Genomic DNA, 7945 nt, shown 5'->3' with positions numbered 1-7945 from the left:
TGGATACTGGGTTGGGAGGGTACTTCAGTCAGGCTGAGAAAAAGATCCTGGCTGTTGAGGAGAACGGAGTGCTGGGTGCTCTCCGCAAGCTCGTCCTCCTCCTCCTCCTCCTCTTCCCCGTCCGCAGAATCCTCGGGTGTAGCTGATGAGATTATCCCCACCTCGGAATCCACGGTCAGAGGTGGGGTAGTGGTGGTGGCCCCCCCTAGAATTGCATGCAGCTCGGCGTAGAAGCGGTATGTCCGCGGCTCTGACCCGGAGCGACTGTTTGCCTCCTTTGTTTTTTGATAGGCTTGTCTGAGCTCCTTGACTTTCACGCGGCACTGATCTGAGTCCCTATTGTGGCCTCTCTCCATCATGCCCTTGGAGATTTTTTCAAAAGTTTTGGCATTTTGTCTTTTCGAACGAAGTTCTGCTATTACTGAATCCTCTCCCCATATAGCGATCAGATCCAGTACCTCCCGTACAGTCCATGCTGGTGCTCTTTTTCGATTATTGGCCTGCATGGTTACCTGTGCTGATGAGCTCTCTGTGGTCACCTGTGCTCTCCACGCTGGGCAAACAAGAAATAAAATTCAAATGTTCGCAGGGCTTTTCCTGTCTACCTGGCCAGTGCATCCAAGTTCAGATTGCTGTCCAGAGTGGTCACAATGGTGCACTGTGGGATAGCTCCTGGAGGCCAATACCATTGAATTGCGGCCACACGAACCCTAATTCGAAATGACAACATCGATTTTGGCGCTACTCCGCTCGTCGGGGTGGAGTACAGAAATCGATTTTAAGAGCCCTTTATTTTGAAATAAATGGATTCGTTGTGTGGACGGGTGCAGGGTTAATTCGATTTAATGCTGCTAAATCCGAATTAAAGTCATAGTGTAGACCAGGCCTTTGTCTTTCTCGTGCTCCTAATGTATTTAATTAACCTTTTCTTATTGCCTCATGTCCCTTGCTAAGTATAACTCATTTTATGCCTTAGCCTTTCTGATTTTGTTCCTACATGCTTATGCTTATTCTCTTGTACTCCTCTTCAGCAATTCATTTGTTTTCATTTTTTGTAGGGTTCCTTTTTGATTTTCAGGTCAGTAAAGAGCTCATGATGGAGCCATATTGGACTCTTATTGTCCTTCCTATCTTTCCTTCACATTGGAACAGTTTTCAGTTGCGTGTTTAATATTGTCTCCTTGAGAAACTATCAGCTCTCCTCAATTTCTTTATCCCCTTAGATTTTCTTCCCATTGGACCTTGCCTACCGGTTTTGACTTTGTTAAAGTCTGCCTTTTTTGAAGTCTATTGTGCTTTCATTCCTTCCTTTCCTTCATGATCACTTTCACCCGAATTGCTTTCCATATTCAGATTTGCAACCAATTCCTCCCTGTTGGTAAGAATCAAGTCTAAAATGGCTGTCTCCTTGGTCACTTCCTCCTCTTTTTGCAACAAAAAATTGTCCCTGATACTCTCCAAGAACTTATGGGAAATTTTGTGTTTTGCTGTATTACTTTTCCCACAGATGTTTGGGTAGTTAAAATCCCCCATTATTACCAGGTCTTGTGTTTTGGATATTTGTTTGTTGTAGAAATGCCTCATCCACCTCCTCTTCCTGATTTGGTGATCTATAGTAGACCCCTAACATGTCATCCCATTTTATCTTACCCAGAGCCTTTAAGCTGGTCTGCCTCTCATCTCCTTCTAGACCTTATAATAAGCCTATATATTCTTCTTGTATAATGCAATACCTTCTCCTTTGTTTGCCTGTCCTTCCTGAACAAGCTATACCTCTTTATGTACATGAGTTTTGTAAGTGATGTGAAAGTCTTTACACGTGGGCATTGTAAGAGGTGTGATTTTTGTCGCTTAGCAACCTTAACTGGTTTTTGCAATTTTCTTGGGTTTGGAATACTTTCTGTTTCTACTGCTGCTCTTTTTTTTTTTTTTTTTTTTTTAGGTGATACGTTACGGAATGGAGAAAACAAGGGCTAAAGAGATCAAATGGCTTACCCAAATGTCATCCTACACATGAAGCTTTCTCTGAGTAAAAACTGGCTCCATGCCTATATCATTTTTCTGCGTGGTTAAATTCCCATCAACAGGCCACAGTATTACAATAAAAAACTAAGGAAAATACTGGATGTGTTTGAAGGGCTTTTGTATTGTTTATATTCATTTTCTAAATAATCCTTCATGGTCATGGTTTCAGATCAGCAATTAAGGAGCTTTGTTTTGCTTTGTGATCCTCTTTAGCCCTTTTACGCTTCAGGCCTCTTATTTACAAAAAGAACAGGAGTACTTGTGGCACTTAGAGACTAACAAATTTATTTGAGCATAAGCTTTCGTGGGCTACAGCCCATTTCTTCAGAGGCATAGAATGGAACATATATTGAGGAGATATATATATACACACGTACAGAGAGCATGAACAGGTGGGAGTTGTCTTACCAACTCTGAGAGGCCAATTAAGTAAGAGAAAAAAAGCCAAAAATAAATAGTTATCTTAGAAATCCAAAGTTACAAGCATGCACAGAAGTATATAGCTTTAGAGCTCCTAAATCATCCCTGTCTGGCAGGTAATCAGCCAGTTTACTTTACAAGGATTCTATTTTATTTTATTTTTCTTACTTTACAAGTTGACAAGGTTTTTCACCTTGCCTCCATTGGGATTTCAACCACTGACCTAGCTTCACAAGTTGCAGACTTCTAGTGACTTGCATTGATGCAGCTTCCTCTGGCTTCAGCTTGGAGAACATTGTCCTGGTGTGCCTACATAAGGGATTTGTACTGGTGCAGCTTCAAGTCTTGGTGTAGAAGGCCTTGCTTTTAGCGAAGTTTAGCCTTAATATAGGAGCAATCTCCCAGAGGAAAAGTCTTGTGACCTATGATACATGCCCCCAAGGAATAGTACTAACTTTCTTTATGACAAAGCTTCAGTCTAAATTCTTTTGGGCATCAACATGCCCATTTAATTAGGGATGATACAAATTCCTGCAGAATGATCTGCAACCAACAAAACACTAATAACTCTAATGATAATGGGGAGGGGAAAATATACATTCTGAAATATAGCCCTTAACGTTAAATGACACTTCATAGCTCTTCCCTGTTAAGATTAGAATCTTAATTTCATTCAACTGTTGAGCTAGCAGTCTCGCTTGTTCTTTCTAGTTAACAACAACCTTCTTATGTGAATCGCTTAATTGTTTGTTTATTTTTTATTTTTTTATGAAGATGCATATGTGGAAATACATGGTTGTAAGAAATATAGAAGGTTGAGTCAAGGCATGTATCTAGGAATCAAGCATTTGAATGATGCAGGATATATTATGAAATTGATATCTACCCTATAGCGAGGGTTGCTTTAAACACCTATTTTCAAAGACTTATGTCTGTTTAAAAGAAAGAGCTCTGAGCCAACTAGTCACACTTTAAAAATTACAAAATATTCTTGTATGCAAAAAAATACCACTTCTGGATACAACTCTAGACCACAGGTCTTCAGCTCCTCTGAAAATCACACCTTAGATGCCTCAAGATGGGCACACAAAACTAGTGGCCATTTTGAAAATGTGGCTGCATATGACTTGTCCAGGGGCCATGCCAGAAGCCAGTGGTGGAACTTGGGTGCCAGATTTGGCAATTTCCAGTCCTACACTAATCATGCTACCTAAAATGGAGAGTTGCCCAGCAAAACAGCGGAGGAAATTAAATAGACACATTCCAAAATCTTTGGAAGTACCTAGCAGAAAATTCTACTCAATTATACCAAGTTCAGCAGGCTGGCAAGTGCAGTTTCTCAGCACCCCTTAGCAATCAGTAGATACTCTGTATGAAGTTCTGTCTCTTGTCTGAGATTCAAAATATATGAGTAAATGTATAAAGAGAAACACAAAGGGCATGTGACAGCTCTCCGACACTATCAAGAATCTTCAACTTGATGGAATGCCAAGAGACGAAGCTTCTAGGAGTCCTTTGTATTGCAGAATATGCAAATATTAGGGCTGTCAATTGCAGTCAACTTGAGCGATTAACACAAAAAAATTAATCGCAATTAAAAAAATTAATTGCGATTAATCACACTTATAATAGAATAACAATTGAAATTTAATTATTTTAGATGTTTTTCTACATTTTCAATATTGATTTCAATTACAACACAGAATACAAAGTGCACAGTGCTCACTTTATATTATTTTTGATTACAAATATATGCACTGTCAATGATAAACAAAAGAAATAGTATTTTTCAATTCACCTCATACAAGTACTGAAGTGCAATCTCTGTATTGTGAAAGTGTAACTTACAAATGCAGACTTTTTTGATTACATAACTGCACTCAAAAACAAAACAATGTAAAACTTTAGAGCCTACAGGTCCACTCAGTCCTACCTCCTGTTCAGCCAATCGCTAAGACAAACAAGTTTGTTTACATTTACAGGAGAAAATGCTGCCTGCTTCTTATTTACAATGTCACCTGAAAGTGAGAACAGGCCTTTGCATGGCACTGTTGAAGCCGGCGTTACAAGATATTTACATGCCAGATATGCTAAACATTCGTATGCCAGTTCATGCTTCAGCCACCATTCCAGAGGACATGCTTCCATGCTGTTGATGTTCGTCAAAAAAATTATGCATCATTTAAATTTGTGACTGTACTCCTTGGGGGAGAATTGTATGTCTCCTGTTCTGTTTTACCCGCATTCTGCATATATTTCATGTTAGCAGCAGTCTCGGATGATGACCCAGCACATGTTCGTTTTAAGAACACTTTCACAGCAGATTTGACAAAACGCTAAGACGGTACCGATGTGAGATTTCTAAAAATAGCTACAGCGTTTGATCCAAGGTTTAAGAATCTGAAGTACCTTCCAAAATCTGAGAGATGAGGTGTGGAGCATGCTTTCAGAAGTCTTAAAAGAGCAACACTCTGATGCAGAAACTACAGAACCTGAACCACCAAAAAAGAAAATAACCTTCTGCTGGTGGCATCTGACTCAGATGATGAAAATGAACATGCATCGGTCTGCACTGCTTTGGATCATTATCAAGCAGAACCCATCATCAGCATGGAAGCATGTCCTCTGGGATGGTGGTTGAAGCATGAAAGGACATATGAATCTTTAGTGCATCTGGCACGTAAATATCTTGCAATGCCAGCTACAACAGTGCCATGCAAAGGCCTGTTCTCACATTCAGGTGACATTGTAAACAAGAAGCAGGCAGCATTATCTCCTGCAAATTGTAACCAACCTTGTTTGTCTGAGTAATTGACTGACCAGGAAGTAGGAGTGAGTGGACTTGTAGGCTCTAAAGTTTTACATTTTTTTTATTTTTGAATACAAGTTTTTTGTACATAATTCTACATTTTGTAAATTCAACTTTCATTATAAAGAGATTGCACTACAGTACTTGTATGAGGTGAATTGAAAATACAATTTATTTGTTTTTACAGTGCAAATATTTGTAAATGCAAAAATATAGTGAGCACTGTACAGTTTGTATTCTGTGTTGTAATTGAAATTAATATATTTGAAAATGTAGTAAACATCCAAAAATATTTCAAATAAATGGTATTCTATTGTTGTTTAACAGCGCAATTAATTTTTTGAATCCTGCGATTAATCGCGATTAATTTTTTTAATTGCTTGACAGCCCTAGCAGATATCAAAAAATAGCTGGTAATGAGAACCCAGCTGGAAAGTGAGGCGTTTGCTGAGCTGGGTAGCAGGAGAGGTTCTGACAGGGATTCTCCATCATTCCTGTGATCAAGTCATATGATATTTACCACGCTGCATTTTCCAAAGCACTCTGCCACCTTTATTTATCTCTGTGAGGCAGGAAAATATTATAACAAATGGTAGAAACTGAAGCACAGAGAGAAAGTGATTTGTTCATAGCCATGCAGTGTGTATGTCAGAGGTAACCTAGGATTACAATTAATGAGTAGCCCAGCCCTATGGTAAGTCCACAAGGTCATATTAACATCTCAGTCTAGCTAATTATGACAAAAACCATCACATAATTGCACTAAATGGCCTAGTGGGTAGGTAGAGGGGTAAGGGAAGTCACTTACTGATGTTAATGTGGTCAACAGAAAAGTGCAGAGAGCACCCTCATGCTTCTGCCAGTGCAAGTAGTCTCAACACTTAACATATGATTCCATGGAGTTGGAGGCTGTGAAGTGCAGAATAGGATACGCACCTACTTTGAAAGCCAAGCCGAAACCCAAACCACCTGCTTGGTAGACAGTCATATAACAACTTAGAATCCCAAACAGGAAATCCTCAAAAAATCCAGAAAAAGCACAAAAGGAGCTTAACGCCCTCCCGCCACTTATTTGTCCCTTTGTCCGGATGCTGTGAGAACCACATGCATTGCTCTGCAGCTATGCGTCTTCCCCCAACAAGGGAGCCATGTTTTTTGCTTCTCTTTACTGGATGTTACTAGCTATCTCCACTGCTGGCTATTTTTACCCCCAAAGACCACATAACTGCAAAGCCCTTTTCTGCAAGCTTCCCACATGCACTCCTCCAAAATCAAAGTCCCCCACTGACCCAAAGGATAAGGAGTCCCCAGACTTAAAATGTGAAGGCTGCAGCTTCTAAAGTAGCTGTTTACCACAGCTGAAATTGCAAGAACTCTCATCACAGCCAGAGGCACAAATGCAGCAACAGAAATGAATGCCAGGCTGGGATAAGTACCGTCGCCTCACCTTCCTAAACTGCGAAAGCCACTTTTACTGTTCAAATATTTCCCAGTCAGTTACCACATAATGTACGTGGCAATGGGGTTTTAATGCACATGAGAAAGTACAGCACAGGCAGGAGAGTTTTTACACTGTTGTGCAACACTGCAGCTTCAAACTTCCTCAGCTGTGCTAAGAGGAAGTGGTTTTACAGTTTTGTTGCCATTTCAGGGAGGATGAAGCTCCAGTAAACTTTCCCTGAGAGAGTCATCTGGGTACCATGAAGAAAAAAATGACCATTTTGTTCATTTATTTGTAAAGGAGATCCAGTTGCCCTAGAAAACTGAGGCCTAGAACAAGGGTTAGGATAAATGGTGGACTTAATAGTGAAAGCGATAGTGAGGGAAGGCCAGTGAAATGCCAGTTTACACAAGGAGTTGTGTGTTGCAGACACGGTTACAGGTTACTGGTAGTCCAAGTTGTAACATTTGACATTCTGTGGGAGTTGCCTCTATTGCCATTTAATAGATGTGTAGGTACCGAACAGAATGAAGTCTAAAAGTCAATCACAGAATAAGTCACGGTCCTTTCTTGGTGTGTCTATGATGATGTATATGTGCAAATCAACTTTTTCCACTGAAAGTTGTAGCTCACTCAAAAGCTGTCACTGAATGGCTGGTTAGGGGATTCCATGTTCAATTTTAGATGGGTGTATCTCGTGGGAGGGGGAAGCCTGCCTTCCCTCGCAAGCCTTTTTTAGTCTAAGTTACAGACTTTAGCTTAATAAATGACTTGATGCAAATAATACTCGTTTTTAAACCCCTCCCTTGGCCCTCAGTCTGGCCTGACTCCACCTCTCTTCCTTCAAACACCTTTCAAAGAAGTTCCACTTTATTCTCCGTTGGGGCCTGGTCTACGCTCGAGAATTGCACCATTGCAACTTGCACAAGTGTAATGTGCAGCTACACAGCACTATTGCATAGGTACCCTATCTCAGGTACACACAGTGCGATGGATCGACATACAACTTTCCCTGTAAGCATTGTGGGTCCTGTATAGTGTTGCATCTCTCCCACAATGCCCCACACATCTCTGTGGATAATGTATAACATCTATGGTACATGAGGAACATTTGTGCCTGTTCAGTTGCCTGCTTTGAATAACTCTGTCTTGCACGAGGGTCCATAGTCCATCAAAAAGGCAGAGACTTTTCCTTGTGACACCTTCACGCTTTCAGATTCATAGTGGAGGGTTGGCAGGCCATGGCTAGC

Source organism: Chrysemys picta, chromosome 5 (genome assembly GCF_011386835.1).
Source record: "Chrysemys picta bellii isolate R12L10 chromosome 5, ASM1138683v2, whole genome shotgun sequence".
In the NCBI taxonomy this organism is placed as follows: Eukaryota; Metazoa; Chordata; order Testudines; family Emydidae; genus Chrysemys; species Chrysemys picta.
The sequence above is the reverse complement of the archived record's forward strand: the minus strand, read 5'-3'. Positions refer to the sequence as shown.